This window comes from Lethenteron reissneri, chromosome 19 (assembly GCF_015708825.2).
Source record: "Lethenteron reissneri isolate LAM-NWPU_2019-01 chromosome 19, ASM1570882v1, whole genome shotgun sequence".
Taxonomy (NCBI): domain Eukaryota; kingdom Metazoa; phylum Chordata; class Hyperoartia; order Petromyzontiformes; family Petromyzontidae; genus Lethenteron; species Lethenteron reissneri.
In genome coordinates, this window is record NC_083797.1 from 13716839 (window position 1) to 13734548 (window position 17710).

At 43.7% G+C, this 17710-nt stretch overlaps 9 non-coding genes across 9 annotated transcripts; 8 read left to right on the top strand and 1 right to left on the bottom strand.

The window, feature by feature from the left end:
* The first annotated feature begins 133 nt into the window (after positions 1 to 133).
* On the top strand, positions 134 to 204 carry TRNAG-GCC (transfer RNA glycine (anticodon GCC)). The gene has a single exon. It is a non-coding gene; the product is annotated as a tRNA-Gly (tRNA).
* Positions 205 to 395: 191 nt separating this feature from the next.
* On the top strand, positions 396 to 466 carry TRNAG-GCC (transfer RNA glycine (anticodon GCC)). The gene has a single exon. It is a non-coding gene; the product is annotated as a tRNA-Gly (tRNA).
* A 712-nt stretch (positions 467 to 1178) lies between these two features.
* Positions 1179 to 1249, top strand: TRNAG-GCC (transfer RNA glycine (anticodon GCC)). The gene has a single exon. It is a non-coding gene; the product is annotated as a tRNA-Gly (tRNA).
* Positions 1250 to 1440: 191 nt separating this feature from the next.
* Positions 1441 to 1511, top strand: TRNAG-GCC (transfer RNA glycine (anticodon GCC)). The gene has a single exon. It is a non-coding gene; the product is annotated as a tRNA-Gly (tRNA).
* Positions 1512 to 3328: 1817 nt separating this feature from the next.
* TRNAG-GCC (transfer RNA glycine (anticodon GCC)) lies at positions 3329 to 3399 on the top strand. The gene has a single exon. It is a non-coding gene; the product is annotated as a tRNA-Gly (tRNA).
* A 1498-nt stretch (positions 3400 to 4897) lies between these two features.
* On the top strand, positions 4898 to 4968 carry TRNAG-GCC (transfer RNA glycine (anticodon GCC)). The gene has a single exon. It is a non-coding gene; the product is annotated as a tRNA-Gly (tRNA).
* A 691-nt stretch (positions 4969 to 5659) lies between these two features.
* Positions 5660 to 5730, top strand: TRNAG-GCC (transfer RNA glycine (anticodon GCC)). The gene has a single exon. It is a non-coding gene; the product is annotated as a tRNA-Gly (tRNA).
* A 5582-nt stretch (positions 5731 to 11312) lies between these two features.
* On the bottom strand, positions 11313 to 11383 carry TRNAG-GCC (transfer RNA glycine (anticodon GCC)). The gene has a single exon. It is a non-coding gene; the product is annotated as a tRNA-Gly (tRNA).
* Positions 11384 to 14172: 2789 nt separating this feature from the next.
* Positions 14173 to 14243, top strand: TRNAG-GCC (transfer RNA glycine (anticodon GCC)). The gene has a single exon. It is a non-coding gene; the product is annotated as a tRNA-Gly (tRNA).
* Positions 14244 to 17710: the final 3467 nt, after the last annotated feature.

A 17710-nucleotide genomic window follows, 5' to 3' on the forward strand; every position in this document is an offset into this window, starting at 1 on the left:
AATTTAGTCCATCTTCGGATATTCAAGAAAAATGGGAAAGTCAGGAGCCTAAGAAACACAGAAAAGTCTCACACGCTACTGAAAGAAGTTCAGTATTCATGCATCTCACGTAAAATCACACCGGGCACACGAGGCATCGGTGGTTCAGTGGTAGAATTCTCGCCTGCCACGCGGGAGGCCCGGGTTCGATTCCCGGCCGATGCACTTTTATCCAACTAAACAACAATAAACTGCAAATTTGTAGCGAATATAAAAAAGAACCCACCATCATCTGCAGATCGTGATGAAAAAATTAAAAAGTCAAATTCTATATACACAGAGAACACGCAATTTTGGAGGAATGAAAAAAGAAGAGTATTAATGCATCTCACGTAAAATCACACCGGGCACACGAGGCATCGGTGGTTCAGTGGTAGAATTCTCGCCTGCCACGCGGGAGGCCCGGGTTCGATTCCCGGCCGATGCACTTTTATCCAACTAAACAACAATAAACTGCAAATTAGTAGCGAATATAAAAAAGAACCCACCATCATCTGCAGATCGTGATGAAAAATTAAAAAGTCATATTGTATATACAAAGAGAAAACGCAATTTTGGACGATGGAAAAAGAAGAGTATTCATGCATCATGCATCTCATGTAAAAAAATTCGAGTGGAATGTGGTATAGGTGATTCAGAGGAAGAATTCTGGACTGCCACGTGGAAGACCTGGGATCGATTCCTGGCCAAAGCACTTATATCCAGATAAGCAACATCATAACCGATAAAAATGCACGTGGAGTGGTTTCAAGAAAATAACTTTCCATGTCAATGAAGAATATTAATCGCATCAAATGCATTCCCTTGTATACTTGCAGAAAAAAAACACGGTGAGGTTACTTTCCGCTGCGGAAATCAGGTCGCAGTAATTGTGACAACGAAATGCAAAAACTAGTATTGGAAACGAGTAGTGACGAAGGATTTATCTTGCGGAAAGCGGTTCTACCAAATCTTTATAACAGGTGAATAAATAATTTAACAACATCCCAATAACTTGCATATCATCAATTTAGTCCATCTTCGGATATTCAAGAAAAATGGGAAAGTCAGGAGCCTAAGAAACACAGAAAAGTCTCACACGCTACTGAAAGAAGTTCAGTATTCATGCATCTCACGTAAAATCACACCGGGCACACGAGGCATCGGTGGTTCAGTGGTAGAATTCTCGCCTGCCACGCGGGAGGCCCGGGTTCGATTCCCGGCCGATGCACTTTTATCCAACTAAACAACAATAAACTGCAAATTTGTAGCGAATATAAAAAAGAACCCACCATCATCTGCAGATCGTGATGAAAAAATTAAAAAGTCAAATTCTATATACACAGAGAACACGCAATTTTGGAGGAATGAAAAAAGAAGAGTATTAATGCATCTCACGTAAAATCACACCGGGCACACGAGGCATCGGTGGTTCAGTGGTAGAATTCTCGCCTGCCACGCGGGAGGCCCGGGTTCGATTCCCGGCCGATGCACTTTTATCCAACTAAACAACAATAAACTGCAAATTTGTAGCGAATATAAAAAAGAACCCACCATCATCTGCAGATCGTGATGAAAAATTAAAAAGTCATATTGTATATACAAAGAGAAAACGCAATTTTGGACGATGGAAAAAAGAAGAGTATTCATGCATCATGCATCTCATGTAAAAAAATTCGAGTGGAATGTGGTATAGGTGATTCAGAGGAAGAATTCTGGACTGCCACGTGGAAGACCTGGGATCGATTCCTGGCCAAAGCACTTATATCCAGATAAGCAACATCATAACCGATAAAAATGCACGTGGAGTGGTTTCAAGAAAATAACTTTCCATGTCAATGAAGAATATTAATCGCATCAAATGCATTCCCTTGTATACTTGCAGAAAAAAAACACGGTGAGGTTACTTTCCGCTGCGGAAATCAGGTCGCAGTAATTGTGACAACGAAATGCAAAAACTAGTATTGGAAACGAGTAGTGACGAAGGATTTCTCTTGCGGAAAGCGGTAATACCAAATCTTTATAACAGGTGAAGAAATATTTTGACATCATCCCAATAACTTGCATATAATCAATTTAGTCCATCTTCATCTTCGGATATTCATGAAAAATGGGAAAGTCAGGAGCCTAAGAAACACAGAAAAGTCTCACACGCGACTGAAAGAAGTTCAGTATTCATGCATCTCACGTAAAATCACACCGGGCACACGAGGCATCGGTGGTTCAGTGGTAGAATTCTCGCCTGCCACGCGGGAGGCCCGGGTTCAATTCCCGGCCGAAGCACTTTTATCCAACTAAACAACAATAAACTGCAAATTTGTAGCGAATATAAAAAAGAACCCACCATCATCTGCATATCGTGATGAAAAAATTAAAAAGTCAGATTCTATATACACAGAGAACACGCAATTTTGGAGGAATGAAAAAAGAAGAGTATTAATGCATCTTCTTGGTTCTTTCGGTAAAGTCACGTAGAAGGGAAGTAATAAAATAATAAAAATAAAACATAATAAAATAAAATAATTCTCACGACGTTTCGGCTACAACGCAAGTAGCCGTCTTGAGGTGAAGAATGAGACACTACCAAGCATTCTTCACCTGAAGACGGCTGCTTGCGTTGTAGCCGAAACGTCGTGAGAATTATTTTATTTTATTATGTTTTATTTTTATTATTTTATTACTTCCCTTCTACGTGACTTTACCGAAAGAACCAAGAAGATGAATCCCTGCAGTCACGAAAGCTTTAAATCGAAGTATTAATGCATCTCACGTAAAAAAAATTCGAGTGGAATGTGGTATAGGTGATTCAGTGGTAGAATTCTGGACTTCCACGTGGGAGACCTGAGATCGATTCCTAGCCAATGCACTTTTATCGAGATAAGCAACATTATAACCGATTAAAATGCACGTGGAGTGGTTTCAGGAAAATGACTTTACATGTCAATGAAGAAGATTAATCGCTTCAACTTCATTCCCTTGTATACTTGCAGAAACAAACACCGTGAGGTCACTTTCAGCTGCGGAAATCAGGTCGCAGTTATTTTGACAACAAAATGCAATAACTAGTATTGGAAACGAGTAGTGACGAAGGATTTCTCTTGCGGAAAGCGGTTATACCAAATCTTTATAACAGGTGAAGAAATATTTTAACAACATCCCAATAACTTGCATATCATCAATTTAGTCCATCTTCGGATATTCAAGAAAAATGGGAAAGTCAGGAGCCTAAGAAACACAGAAAAGTCTCACACGCTACTGAAAGATTTTCAGTATTCATGCATCTCACGTAAAATCACACCGGGCACACGAGGCATCGGTGGTTCAGTGGTAGAATTCTCGCCTGCCACGCGGGAGGCCCGGGTTCGATTCCCGGCCGATGCACTTTTATCCAACTAAACAACAATAAACTGCAAATTTGTAGCGAATATGAAAAAGAACCCACCATCATCTGCAGATCGTGATGAAAACATTAAAAAGTCAGATTCTATATACACAGAGAACACGCAATTTTGGCGGAATGAAAAAAGAAGAGTATTAATGCATCTCACGTAAAAAAAATTCGAGTGGAATGTGGTATAGGTGATTCAGTGGTAGAATTCTGGACTTCCACGTGGGAGACCTGAGATCGATTCCTGGCCAATGCACTTTTATCCAGATAAGCAACATTATAACCGATTAAAATGCACGTGGAGTGGTTTCAGGAAATTGACTTTACATGTCAATGAAGAAGATTAATCGCTTCAACTTCATTCCCTTGTATACTTGCAGAAACAAACACCGTGAGGTCACTTTCAGCTGCGGAAATCAGGTCGCAGTTATTTTGACAACAAAATGCAATAACTAGTATTGGAAACGAGTAGTGACGAAGGATTTCTCTTGCGGAAAGCGGTTATACCAAATCTTTATAACAGGTGAAGAAATATTTTAACAACATCCCAATAACTTGCATATCATCAATTTAGTCCATCTTCGGATATTCAAGAAAAATGGGAAAGTCAGGAGCCTAAGAAACACAGAAAAGTCTCACACGCTACTGAAAGATTTTCAGTATTCATGCATCTCACGTAAAATCACACCGGGCACACGAGGCATCGGTGGTTCAGTGGTAGAATTCTCGCCTGCCATGCGGGAGGCCCAGGTTCGATTCCCGGCCGATGCACTTTTATCCAACTAAACAACAATAAACTGCAAATTTGTAGCGAATATAAAAAAAGAACCCACCATCATCTGCAGATCGTGATGAAAAAATTAAAAAGTCAGATTATATATACAAACAGAAAACGCAATTTTGGACGATGGAAAAAAGAAGAGTATTCATGCATCATGCATCTCACGTAAAAAAATTCGAGTGGAATGTGGTATAGGTGATTCAGTGGAAGAATTCTGGACTGCCACGTGGAAGACCTGGGATCGATTCCTGGCCAAAGCACTAATATCCAGATAAGCAACATCATAACCGATAAAAATGCACGTGGAGTGGTTTCAAGAAAATAACTTTCCATGTCAATGAAGAATATTAATCGCATCAAATGCAATCCCTTGTATACTTGCAGAAAAAAAGACGGTGAGGTCACTTTCCGCTGCAGAAATCAGGTCGCAGTAATTGTGACAACGAAATGCAAAAACTAGTATTGGAAACGAGTAGTGACGAAGGATTTCTCTTGCGGAAAGCGGTTATACCAAATCTTTATAACAGGTGAAGAAATATTTTGACATCATCCCAATAACTTGCATATAATCAATTTAGTCCATCTTCATCTTCGGATATTCATGAAAAATGGGAAATTCAGGAGCCTAAGAAACACAGAAAAGTCTCACACGCGACTGAAAGAAGTTCAGTATTCATGCATCTCACGTAAAATCACACCAGGCACACGAGGCATCGGTGGTTCAGTGGTAGAATTCTCGCCTGCCACGCGGGAGGCCCGGGTTCGATTCCCGGCCGATGCACTTTTATCCAACTAAACAACAATAAACTGCAAATTTGTAGCGAATATGAAAAAGAACCCACCATCATCTGCAGATCGTGATGAAAAAATTAAAAAGTCAGATTCTATATACACAGAGAACACGCAATTTTGGCGGAATGAAAAAAGAAGAGTATTAATGCATCTCACGTAAAAAAAATTCGAGTGGAATGTGGTATAGGTGATTCAGTGGTAGAATTCTGGACTTCCACGTGGGAGACCTGAGATGCACTTTTATCCAGATAAGCAACATTATAACCGATTAAAATGCACGTGGAGTGGTTTCAGGAAAATGACTTTACATGTCAATGAAGAAGATTAATCGCTTCAAATTCATTCCTTTGTATACTTGCAGAAAAAAAACAGTGAGGTCACTTTCAGCTGCGGAAATCAGGTCGCAGTAATTTTGACAACGAAATGCAATAAGTAGTATTGGAAACGAGTATTGACGAAGGATTTATCTTGCGGAAAGCGGTTCTACCAAAACTTTATAACAGGTGAATAAATATTTTAACAACATCCCAAAAACTTGCATATCATCAAATTAGTCCATCTTCGGATATTCAAGAAAAATGGGAAAGTCAGGAGCCTAATAAACACTGAAAAGTCTCACACGCGACTGAAAGAAGTTCAGTATTCATGCATCTCACGTAAAATCACACCAGGCACACGAGGCATCGGTGGTTCAGTGGTAGAATTCTCGCCTGCCACGCGGGAGGCCCGGGTTCGATTCCCGGCCGATGCACTTTTATCCAACTAAACAACAATAAACTGCAAATTTGTAGCGAATATAAAAAAGAACCCACCCATCATCTGCAGATCGTGATGAAAAAATTAAAAAGTCAGATTCTATATACACAGAGAACACGCAATTTTGGAGGAATGAAAAAAGAAGAGTATTAATGCATCTTCTTGGTTCTTTCGGTAAAGTCACGTAGAAGGGAAGTAATAAAATAATAAAAATAAAACATAATAAAATAAAATAATTCTCACGACGTTTCGGCTACAACGCAAGCAGCCGTCTTCAGGTGAAGAATGAGACACTACCAAGCATTCTTCACCTGAAGACGGCTGCTTGCGTTGTAGCCGAAACGTCGTGAGAATTATTTTATTTTATTATGTTTTATTTTTATTATTTTATTACTTCCCTTCTACGTGACTTTACCGAAAGAACCAAGAAGATGAATCCCTGCAGTCACGAAAGCTTTAAATCGAAGTATTAATGCATCTCACGTAAAAAAAATTCGAGTGGAATGTGGTATAGGTGATTCAGTGGTAAAATTCCGGACTGCCACGTGGGAGACCTGAGATCGATTCCTGGCCAATGCACCTTTATCCAGATAAGCAACATTATAACCGATTAAAATGCACGTGGAGTGGTTTCAGGAAAATGACTTTACATGTCAATGAAGAAGATTAATCGCTTCAAATTCATTCCTTTGTATACTTGCAGAAAAAAACAGTGAGGTCACTTTCAGCTGCGGAAATCAGGTCGCAGTAATTTTGACAACGAAATGCAATAAGTAGTATTGGAAACGAGTATTGACGAAGGATTTCTCTTGCGGAAAGCGGTTATACCAAATCTTTATAACAGGTGAAGAAATATTTTAACAACATCCCAATAACTTGCATATAATCAATTTAGTCCATCTTCATCTTCGGATATTCATGAAAAATGGGAAAGTCAGGAGCCTAAGAAACACAGAAAAGTCTCACACGCGACTGAAAGAAGTTCAGTATTCATGCATCTCACGTAAAATCACACCAGGCACACGAGGCATCGGTGGTTCAGTGGTAGAATTCTCGCCTGCCACGCGGGAGGCCCGGGTTCAATTCCCGGCCGATGCACTTTTATCCAACTAAACAACAATAAACTGCAAATTTGTAGCGAATATAAAAAAGAACCCACCATCATCTGCAGATCGTGATGAAAAAATTAAAAAGTCAGATTCTATATACAAAGAGAAAACGCAATTTTGGACGATGGAAAAAAGAAGAGTATTCATGCATCATGCATCTCACGTAAAAAAATTCGAGTGGAATGTGGTATAGGTGATTCAGTGGAAGAATTCTGGACTGCCACGTGGAAGACCTGGGATCGATTCCTGGACAAAGCACTAATATCCAGATAAGCAACATCATAACCGATAAAAATGCACGTGGAGTGGTTTCAAGAAAATAACTTTCCATGTCAATGAAGAATATTAATCGCATCAAATGCATTCCCTTGTATACTTGCAGAAAAAAACACGGTGAGGTCACTTTCCGCTGCGGAAATCAGGTCGCAGTAATTGTGACAACGAAATGGAAAAACTAGTATTGGAAACGAGTAGTGACGAAGGATTTCTCTTGCGGAAAGCGGTTATACCAAATCTTTATAACAGGTGAAGAAATATTTTGAATGCATTTGATGCGATTAATATTCTTCATTGACATGGAAAGTCATTTTCTTGAAACCACTCCACGTGCATTTTAATCGGTTATGATGTTGCTTATCTGGATATAAGTGCTTTGGCCAGGAATCGATCCCAGGTCTTCCACGTGGCAGTCCAGAATTCTTCCACTGAATCACCTGTACCACATTTCACTCGAATTTTTTTACGTGAGATGCATTAATACTCTTCTTTTTTCATTCCTCCAAAATTGCGTGTTCTCTGTGTATATAGAATCTGACTTTTTATTTTTTTCATCACGATCTGCAGATGATGGTGGGTTCTTTTTATATTCGCTACAAATTTGCAGTTTATTGTAGTTTAGTTGGATAAAAGTGCATCGGCCGGGAATCGGACCCGGGCCTCCAGCGTGGCAGGCGAGAATTCTACCACTGAACCACCGATGCCTCGTGTGCCTGGTGTGATTTTACGTGAGATCCATGAATACTGAACTTCTTTCAGTCGCGTGTAAGTGAGACTTTCTGTGTTACTTATGCTCCTGACTTCCCCATTTTTCATGAATATCCGAAGATGAAGATGGACTAAATTGATTATATGCAAGTTATTGGGATGATGTCAAAATATTTCTTCACCTGTTATAAAGATTTGGTATAACCGCTTTCCGCAAGAGAAATCCTTCTTCACTACTCGTTTCCAATACTAGTTTTTGCATTTCGTTGTCACAATTACTGCGACCTGATTTCCGCAGCGGAAAGTGACCTCACCGTGTTTTTTTCTGCAAGTATACAAGGGAATGCATTTGATGCGATTAATATTCTTCATTGACATGGAAAGTTATTTTCTTGAAACCACTCCACGTGCATTTTTATCGGTTACTAGCTGTACTACCCGGCTTCGCCCGGGACTTGGATCCACCACGCCCGGCCGCCTTTGTCTCCCAAGTGCCGATGTTAATACGCCACACCAGTTACTCGTTTGAGGCTGAGTCGACCTAGGGGAGGTTCAAATAATCGTCACCGGTGGTGGCCGTGAGCGGGAATCGAACTCGGTTCGCCGGGTTGGTAGCGCAGCGTAGCGTTAAGCACTACACCCACCGCTCCTCACACACCACACACGCACAGACACACACACAGACACACGCAGACACACACAGACAGACACAGACAGACACACACACACACAGACACACAGACAGCACGCTAAGCACTCCACTACCGCTCCCCACACACCACACACGCACACACACAGACACACACACAGACACACGCAGACACACACAGACAGACACAGACAGACACACACACACACAGACACACAGACAGCACGCTAAGCACTACACTACCGTTCCCCCTACACAACACACGCGCGCGCGTCCATAGGTACACATACACGCGCTTGCTGCAGACACACGACTTTCAGGGTGCGTAAGGCAGTAAACGACTGAAATAATAAAGCGGCAATGCTGTGCGAGGAACGCCTTAGACCAGCAACACATTTGTGTAATGCGAGCGTAAACACACAAACACATACAAACACATACACACACATAATACACACACATACACACAAACACATACACACACATACACACACATACAAACACACAGACATACACATACACACAAACACACACATACATGCACACAAACACATACACAATACACACACACATACATGCAGACACACAGACAGACACGTAACACACATACATACACACACATACATACACAGAAACACATACACACACATACATAGACACACACATACATACACACAAACACATGCACACACGTACATACACACATACATAGAGACACGCAGACATACACATAAAGACGTAAAAAAAAACCCACATACATACACACACACATACACACAAACACATACATACACATACATACACACATACATAGAGACACACAGACATACACATAAACACAAACACACATACACATGACCCGGCTTCGCCCGGGACTTTGATCCACGATGCCCCGCCGCCTTTGTCTCCCCAGTGACGATGTTCACACACGACAGCAGTTACGCTTTTGAGGCTGAGTGGACCTAGGGGAGGGCCAGGTCCGTTTCAAATAATCGTCAGCGGTGGTGGGCGTGAGTTGGAATCGAACTGGGGTCGCTCAAGCAGCTTAATGACTGTTTGTACAAAGAACATATAAAGAATCGATTATAATAACCAGGCAAGAGTCCACATTATAGACTGCCAGTACACGCACTCAGCTTCATAAGCAGGCTAGAGTGTACATGATAGAGTGGCAGTACGCTCACCGAGCTTAATAAGCAGGCTACAGTGTACATGATAGACTGGCAGTACGCTCACCCAGCTTAATGAGTATTTGTACAGTGAACATTAAAGTAATCGATTGTTGGCGCGTTGGGTTTAAAAGTAATATTAATAGCACACATTGTGGTGGGGGTGTAGTGAAGAGTAGGAAAAACTTTGATGAATTTACCTCAGAGTGGCGTGGTGGGTGTCGAGGCCTAGTAGCGTGCAAAGCCTGCGGCCTCGCCTAAAATTGTCGGCTTGGAAAAGGCAGGGTACGGGTGGCGTTCCTTCCCCCCCCCCCTAGCGCTCCAACAATACTGTGTAATGGCTATTATTTAATTAAATACGGAGCTTATGAAAGTGGCGAAGGCGTGGCTAGCCGTTGGCAGGGGCAACCGCCGTCCAATGAAACTGCAGCCCTTGGCGAAGGCGTGGCTAGCCGTTGCCAGGTCCAATGAAAGCGGCGAAGGCGTGGCTAGCCGTTGCCAGGGGCAACCGCCGTCCAATGAAAGTGCGTATGGGCCAAAGTCCACACACACACACACAGACAGACATGCACGATTTTATATATATAGATGATGTTGCTTATCTGGATATAAGTGCTTTGGCCAGGAATCGATCCCAGGTCTTCCACGTGGCAGTCCAGAATTCTTCCTCTGAATCACCTATACCACATTCCACTCGAATTTTTTACGTGAGATGCATGATGCATGAATACTCTTCTTTTTTCCATCGTCCAAAATTGCGTGTTCTCTGTGTATATAGAATCTGACTTTTTAATTTTTCCATCACGATCTGCAGATGATGGTGGGTTCTTTTTTATATTCGCTACAAATTTGCAGTTTATTGTTGTTTAGTTGGATAAAAGTGAATCGGCCGGGAATCGAACCCGGGCCTCCCGCGTGGCAGGCGAGAATTCTACCACTGAACCACCGATGCCTCGTATGCCAGGTGTGATTTTACGTGAGATGCATGAATACTGAACTTCTTTCAGTCGCGCGTGATACTTTTCTGTGTTTCTTAGGCTCCTGACTTTCCCATTTTTCATGAATATCCGAAGATGGACTAAATTGATGATATGCAAGTTATTGGGATGTTGTTAAAATATTTCTTCACCTGTTATAAAGATTTGGTAGAACCGCTTTCCGCAAGATAAATCCTTCGTCACTACTCGTTTCCAATACTAGTTATTGTATTTTGTTGTCAAAATAACTGCGACCTGATTTCCGCAGCTGAAAGTGACCTCACCGTGTTTGTTTCTGCAAGTATACAAGGGAATGAATTTGAAGCGATTAACCTTCTTCATTGACATGTAAAGTCATTTTCCTGAAACCACTCCACGTGCATTTTAATCGGTTATAATGTTGCTTATCTGGATAAAAGTGCATTGGCCAAGAATCGATCTCAGGTCTCCCACGTGGCAGTCCAGAATTCTACCACTGAATCACCTATACCACATTCCACTCGAATTTTTTTTACGTGAGATGCATGATGCATTAATACTCTTCTTTTTTCATTCCTCCAAAATTGCGTGTTCTCTGTATATATAGAATCTGACTTTTTAATTTTTTCATCACGATCTGCAGATGATGGTGGGTTCTTTTTTATATTCGCTACAAATTTGCAGTTTATTGTTGTTTAGTTGGATAAAAGTGCATCGGCCGGGAATCGAACCCGGGCCTCCCGCGTGGCAGGCGAGAATTCTACCACTGAACCACCGATGCCTCGTGTGCCTGTGTGATTTTACGTGAGATGCATGAATACTGAACTTCTTTCGGATATTCAAGAAAAATGGGAAAGTCAGGAGCCTAATAAACACAGAAAAGTCTCACACGCTACTGAAAGAAGTCAAAAGTCAGATTCCATATACACAGAGAAAACGCAATTTTGGACGATGGAAAAAAGAAGAGTATTCATGCATCATGCATCTCACGTAAAAAAATTCGAGTGAAATGTGGAATAGGTGATTCAGTGGAAGAATTCTGGACTGCCACGTGGAAGACCTGGGATCGATTCCTGGCCAAAGCACTTATATCCAGATAAGCAACATCATAACCGATTAAAATGCACGTGGAGTGGTTTCAAGAAAATGACTTTCCATGTCAATGAAGAATATTAATCGCATCAAATGCATTCCCTTGTATACTTGCAGAAAAAAACACGGTGAGGTCACTTTCAGCTGCGGAAATCAGGTCGCAGTAATTTTGACAACGAAATGCAATAACGAGTATTGGAAACGAGTAGTGACGAATAATTTTTCTTGCGGAAAGCGGTTATACCAAATCTTTATAACAGGTGAATAAATATTTTAACAACATCCCAATAACTTGCATATCATCAATTTAGTCCATCTTCATCTTCGGATATTCAAGAAAAATGGGAAAGTCAGGAGCCTAAGAAACACAGAAAAGTCTCACACGCGACTGAAAGAAGTTCAGTATTCATGCATCTCACGTAAAATCACACCGGGCACACGAGGCATCGGTGGTTCAGTGGTATAATTCTCGCCTGCCACACGGGAGGCCCGGGTTCGATTCCCGGCCGATGCACTTTTATCAAACTAAACAACAATAAACTGCAAATTTGTAGCGAATATAAAAAAGAACCCACCATCATCTGCAGATCGTGATGAAAAAAGTCAAAAGTCAGATTCCATATACACAGAGAAAACGCAATTTTGGACGATGGAAAAAAGAAGAGTATTCATGCATCATGCATCTCACGTAAAAAAATTCGAGTGAAATGTGGTATAGGTGATTCAGTGGAAGAATTCTGGACTGCCACGTGGAAGACCTGGGATCGATTCCTGGCCAAAGCACTTATATCCAGATAAGCAACATCATAACCGATTAAAATGCACGTGGAGTGGTTTCAAGAAAATGACTTTCCATGTCAATGAAGAATATTAATCGCATCAAATGCATTCCCTTGTATACTTGCAGAAAAAAACAGGGTGAGGTCACTTTCAGCTGCGGAAATCAGGTCGCAGTAATTTTGACAACGAAATGCAAAAACTAGTATTGGAAACGAGTAGTGACGAAGGATTTCTCTTGCGGAAAGCGGTTATACCAAATCTTTATAACAGGTGAATAAATATTTGACATCATCCCAATAACTTGCATATAATCAATTTAGTCCATCTTCATCTTCGGATATTCATGAAAAATGGGAAAGTCAGGAGCCTAAGAAACACAGAAAAGTCTCACGCGCGACTGAAAGAAGTTCAGTATTCATGCATCTCACGTAAAATCACACCAGGCACACGAGGCATCGGTGGTTCAGTGGTAGAATTCTTGCCTGCCACGCGGGAGGCACGGGTTCGATTCCCGGCCGATGCAACTTTTATCCAACTAAACAACAATAAACTGCAAATTTGTAGAGAATATAATAAGTATAACCCGTAAAAACAAAGTTTTTCACTATAAATCCTTTATATGCGTGGCAGCGAACTTAATATAAAGGATTTTAAAATAAATTCGCCTGTGGAGGACATGGGGATCGATCCCGCGACCTTTGGCATGGGAAGCGAGGGCGCTACCAACTGCGCTACTCCGCCACGGCCTGTGGAGGGGTTACGCTCTGGGCTCTTATACTGTGACGTTCAGCCAAAGCCAAGAATGAGTTCTTTTGAATATATGTAAAATATTTTTTTTTTGCCTAAAAAGTGTAAAATTTTGGGAATTTTTTTTCACGAACATTAATTGTCTGGCACAACGAGTCTGTGTGGAAAATGTCAGCTCGATTGTATCACGGGAAGTGGGTTAAAAAACGACCGAAAGATTTGCACGGTCGTAAGCAAGCAAGTACGCAAGCAAGCAAGCGAACTTAATATAAAGGATTTAAAAAAGAACCCACCATCATCTGCAGATCGTGATGAAAAAAGTAAAAAGTCAGATTCTATATACACAGAGAAAACGCAATTTTGGTGGAATGAAATAAGAAGAGTATTCATGCATCTCACGTAAAAAAATAATTCGAGTGGAATGTGGTATAGGTGATTCAGTGGTAGAATTCTGGACTGCCACGTGGGAGACCTGAAATCGATTCCTGGCCAATGCACTTTTATCCAGATAAGCAACATTATAACAGATTAAAATGCACGTGGAGTGGTTTCAGGAAAATGACTATCCATGTCAATGAAGAAAATTAATCCCTTCAAATTCATTCTCTTGTATACTTGCAGAAACAAACACGGTGAGGTCACTTTCAGCTGCGGAAATCAGGTCGCAGTTATTTTAACAACGAAGTTCAATAACTAGTATTGGAAACGAGTATTGACGAAGGATTTCTCTTGCGGAAAGCGGTTCTACCAAATCTTTATAACAGGTGAAGAAATATTTTAACAACATCCCAATAACTTGCATATAATCAATTTAGTCCATCTTCATTTTCGGATATTCATGAAAAATGGGAAAGTCAGGAGCATAAGAAACACAGAAAAGTCTCACTCACACGCAACTGAAAGAAGATCAGTATTCATGCATCTCACGTAAAATCACACTAGGCACACGAGGCATCGGTGGTTCAGTGGTAGAATTCTCGCCTGCCACGCGGGAGGCCCGGGTTCGATTCCCGGCCGATGCACTTTTATCCAACTAAACAACAATAAACTGCAAATTTGTAGCGAATATAAAAAAGAATCCACCATCATCTGCAGATCGTGATGAAAAAATTAAAAAGTCAGATTCTATATACACAGATAAAACTCAATTTTGGAGGAATGAAATAAGAAGAGTATTCATGCATCTCACGTAAAAAATAATTCGAGTGGAATGTGGTATAGGTGATTCAGTGGTAGAATTCTGGACTGCCACGTGGGAGACCTGAGATCGATTCCTGGCCAATGCACTTTTATCCAGATAAGCAACATTATAACCGATTAAAATGCACGTGGAGTGGTTTCAAGAAAATAACTTTACATGTCAATGAAGAATATTAATCGCATAAAATTCATTCCCTTTTATATTTTCAGAAACAGACACTGTGAGGTCACATTCAGCTGCAGAAATCAGGTCGCAGTTATTTTGACAACGAAATGCAATAACTAGTATTGGAAACGAGTAGTGACGAAGGATTTCTCTTGCGGAAAGCGGTTCTACCAAATCTTTATAACAGGTGATGAAATATTTTAACAACATCCCAATAACTTGCATATAATCAATTTAGTCCATCTTCATCTTCGGATATTCATGCAAATGGGAAAGTCAGGAGCCGAAGAAACACAGAAAAGTCTCACCTCCACGCTACTGAAAGAAGATCAATATTCATGCATCTCATGTAAAATCACACGAAACGCACGAGGCATCGGTGGTTCAGTGGTAGAATTCTCGCCTGCCACGCGGGAGGCCCGGGGTCGATTCCCGGCCGATGCACTTTTATCCAACTAAACAACAATAAACTGCAAATTTGTAGAGAACTAGCAGAAGTACCCGGCGTTGCCTGGATGAAAAATATATTTCTTAATAACCTTACATATATACACAGATGGGCTGCTACCCCCCCCCCCCGCCAGCCACGATCTCCTTGGCCGCTGTGCAGTAATATGTACGGCCTATAGTGTGGTGAGGTGTCGAGGCCTAGTACCGTGCAGAGCCTCCGGCCTCGCCTAAATTACCCACCCGGCTGAGGCTGGGTACTGGGGCCGTTAACCCCCCTCTGCAAGGAGAGGAAGGAGGCTACAATAGTGATAGCAGCCGGGGGCTGCAAGCAGAGTATCTCTAAGAGAGTGCCGTGAGGGTAATTACGAAGAACCCAAATAAAGGACACGGAGTCAGAGAGAAGCGTCCGAGTCTTTTATTACACTGGAGTCAGAAGTGAAACGGCATGGCGAAACAACTCAGAAAAAAGAATATTCCGTCTCCGGCATCGGCTTCATCTTCCGACGACGAAGATCTTCCTCCTGAAGTCGGCCTGACTCTGGCAGAAGAAGAGATCCGTGCTGGGATGCGTGCGGGTCCGGGGGTCCAAGATGTCGTCGTGTCAGCGGACCCGTCTGCTCCAAAGGACGCGGATTCAAGATGGAGCCAGATGGCGGAGCAACTTGTAACTCTCAAGAATGTCATTACTCAGTTGTGTGAGCTTGTCACGCCGAGGGCGGCGTCGGATGGAGATGTTGGTGGTCCGCAGGAGTCCGGGTTGTCTTCGATGTCGCCGCCATCGGCCACGCGGCACGACGACGCCATCTTGGGCGTCGCGCACGACGAAAAGCGGGAAGCCGCCATTTTGGGACCTCCACGATTGCCAGCCGCCATCTTGTCGACACCGCGTTGCGACGCCATGTTAAATTTGCCACCGGAGGAGCCAGCGGCCGGAGGGAGCAAGCCAAGGAGTCGCAGTCGTCACTTAACAACTGTCAAGGAATTCTCCATCGGGGGCGATTGGAGTGCGTTCGCCTGTAGATTTCTGGCAGCAGTACGCTCAGCGAGGTGGACGGACGCCGAGGCACTGGAGGTTCTTCCGACCCTTCTCGATGATGAGTCCGTTCGTTTTTTTCGCTCTATAAAAGCCGCAAAGAAGAAGACTCTGCGAGGGGTGTTCGACGAAATGGCGGACGCGTACGAGCCGCCGGATGATGCCCATTGCCGGTTTGTGCAACGACAACGCGCACCCGAGGAGTCACCGGTTGCGTATAGGGGCGCGGTGTTGGAGCTAGCTATGGCCGCTTACCCGGAGACGGAGCCTGACCTGCTGGAACCTCTCATCCTGGGGAAGATGTTGGAGTTGTCCCGGGATCTCGGCATTCCTATGCCGGTGTGCGGTCATGAAAAACTCACGTCCCGGGCTGCGGCGAAGTGTCTGGACGCCCAGTTTAACCTCCGCCGCTGGAAACAAGTTACGGCGTGGACAGGTGGTCCTGTCGTCGAGGGGGGTGCCTTAGGGTGGGACCCTAAAAAGGCCGTGTACGTGCCGGATGGGAGCAGCCAGCAGGAGCTGTCAGCCGCCTCCGCTCCGTGGCCGGCCCGGGGTGGGCCGGGGCCGCGGGCTGCGCCGCCGATACGGCCGCGTCGGGACGGGGTGCCCGCTGCGCGCCGCAGCGACATCGTGTGCTTCCGCTGCGGCCGTCGGGGCCATTATGCCAGGGACTGCTGGGCCCGCGTTCCGGGTCCGCCCCAGCAGGAGGCCTCGACAGCGGACGCTCCCAAGAAAGATTCTACAGCACAGGCAAGTCGGTGCGCACCAGACACCCGGTAAGGCTTGACATCTCACTCATCGCCGTTGTCGTGCGAGGCGGATGTTGTTAAATACGGGAGGCCATTATCTGCGCCTTGTCGCTCGATAACGCAGTGGCGCAAGTTGGCTCGGCGGGTTGTCGCGGCCGCTACCGGTTCGTCCACTGTACCCGGGTCGATCCAAGGAGTGGACGTACGTATTTTGGTGGATTCCGGTGCGTCCGCGACCATCATTTCGGACGTGATATTCCACCTTTTGAACATCCCACCAGGGGCCGTGAGTCCAGCTTACGCTTCTTGCGTCGCTGCGAACGGGGGTAGCATGGGCATCGTGGGGCAGGTGGACGCTAACATATCTATCGGGGGTGTGTCGGCCTCGGGAATTGTGTTAATTTCGAGGTCCCTTGCGGTTCCTTGCCTGTTGGGTACTGATTTTCTCGCTAAAATGCCCATTCTAATTCGAATCAATGAAAACTGCATTGAATTGCCGGGGGGCCGTAAAATGGCATTTTTACCGTCCGCCTGGGGGCGACCTGCTCCTGTCGCCCAGGTGCAGGCGTTATCGGAAGTTTCTGTTGATATTCCACCTGGCTCACAGATGCTCATTCCCTTATGATATCGGAAGCCGGTGCCTGGTCGGCAGGGAGCTTTTGGGGTTTTGCTGTCGCCGTCCGCCGCTATTACGGGTGGATCGGCGCTGGTGGGGGCGCAAACTATTGTCCGGCCAGATCAGCGGCCGTTTTTGCAGGTGCTTAACGCGAGTACCGAAAGCGTGTGTGTTCCGGCTGGTACCGTTGTGGCACATGCCACTACGGCGTTTACGGCTCACAGTGATCTGTCCAGCGGGGGGCTGGTTGGGGGTGTTTCACACGATGGAGCGGT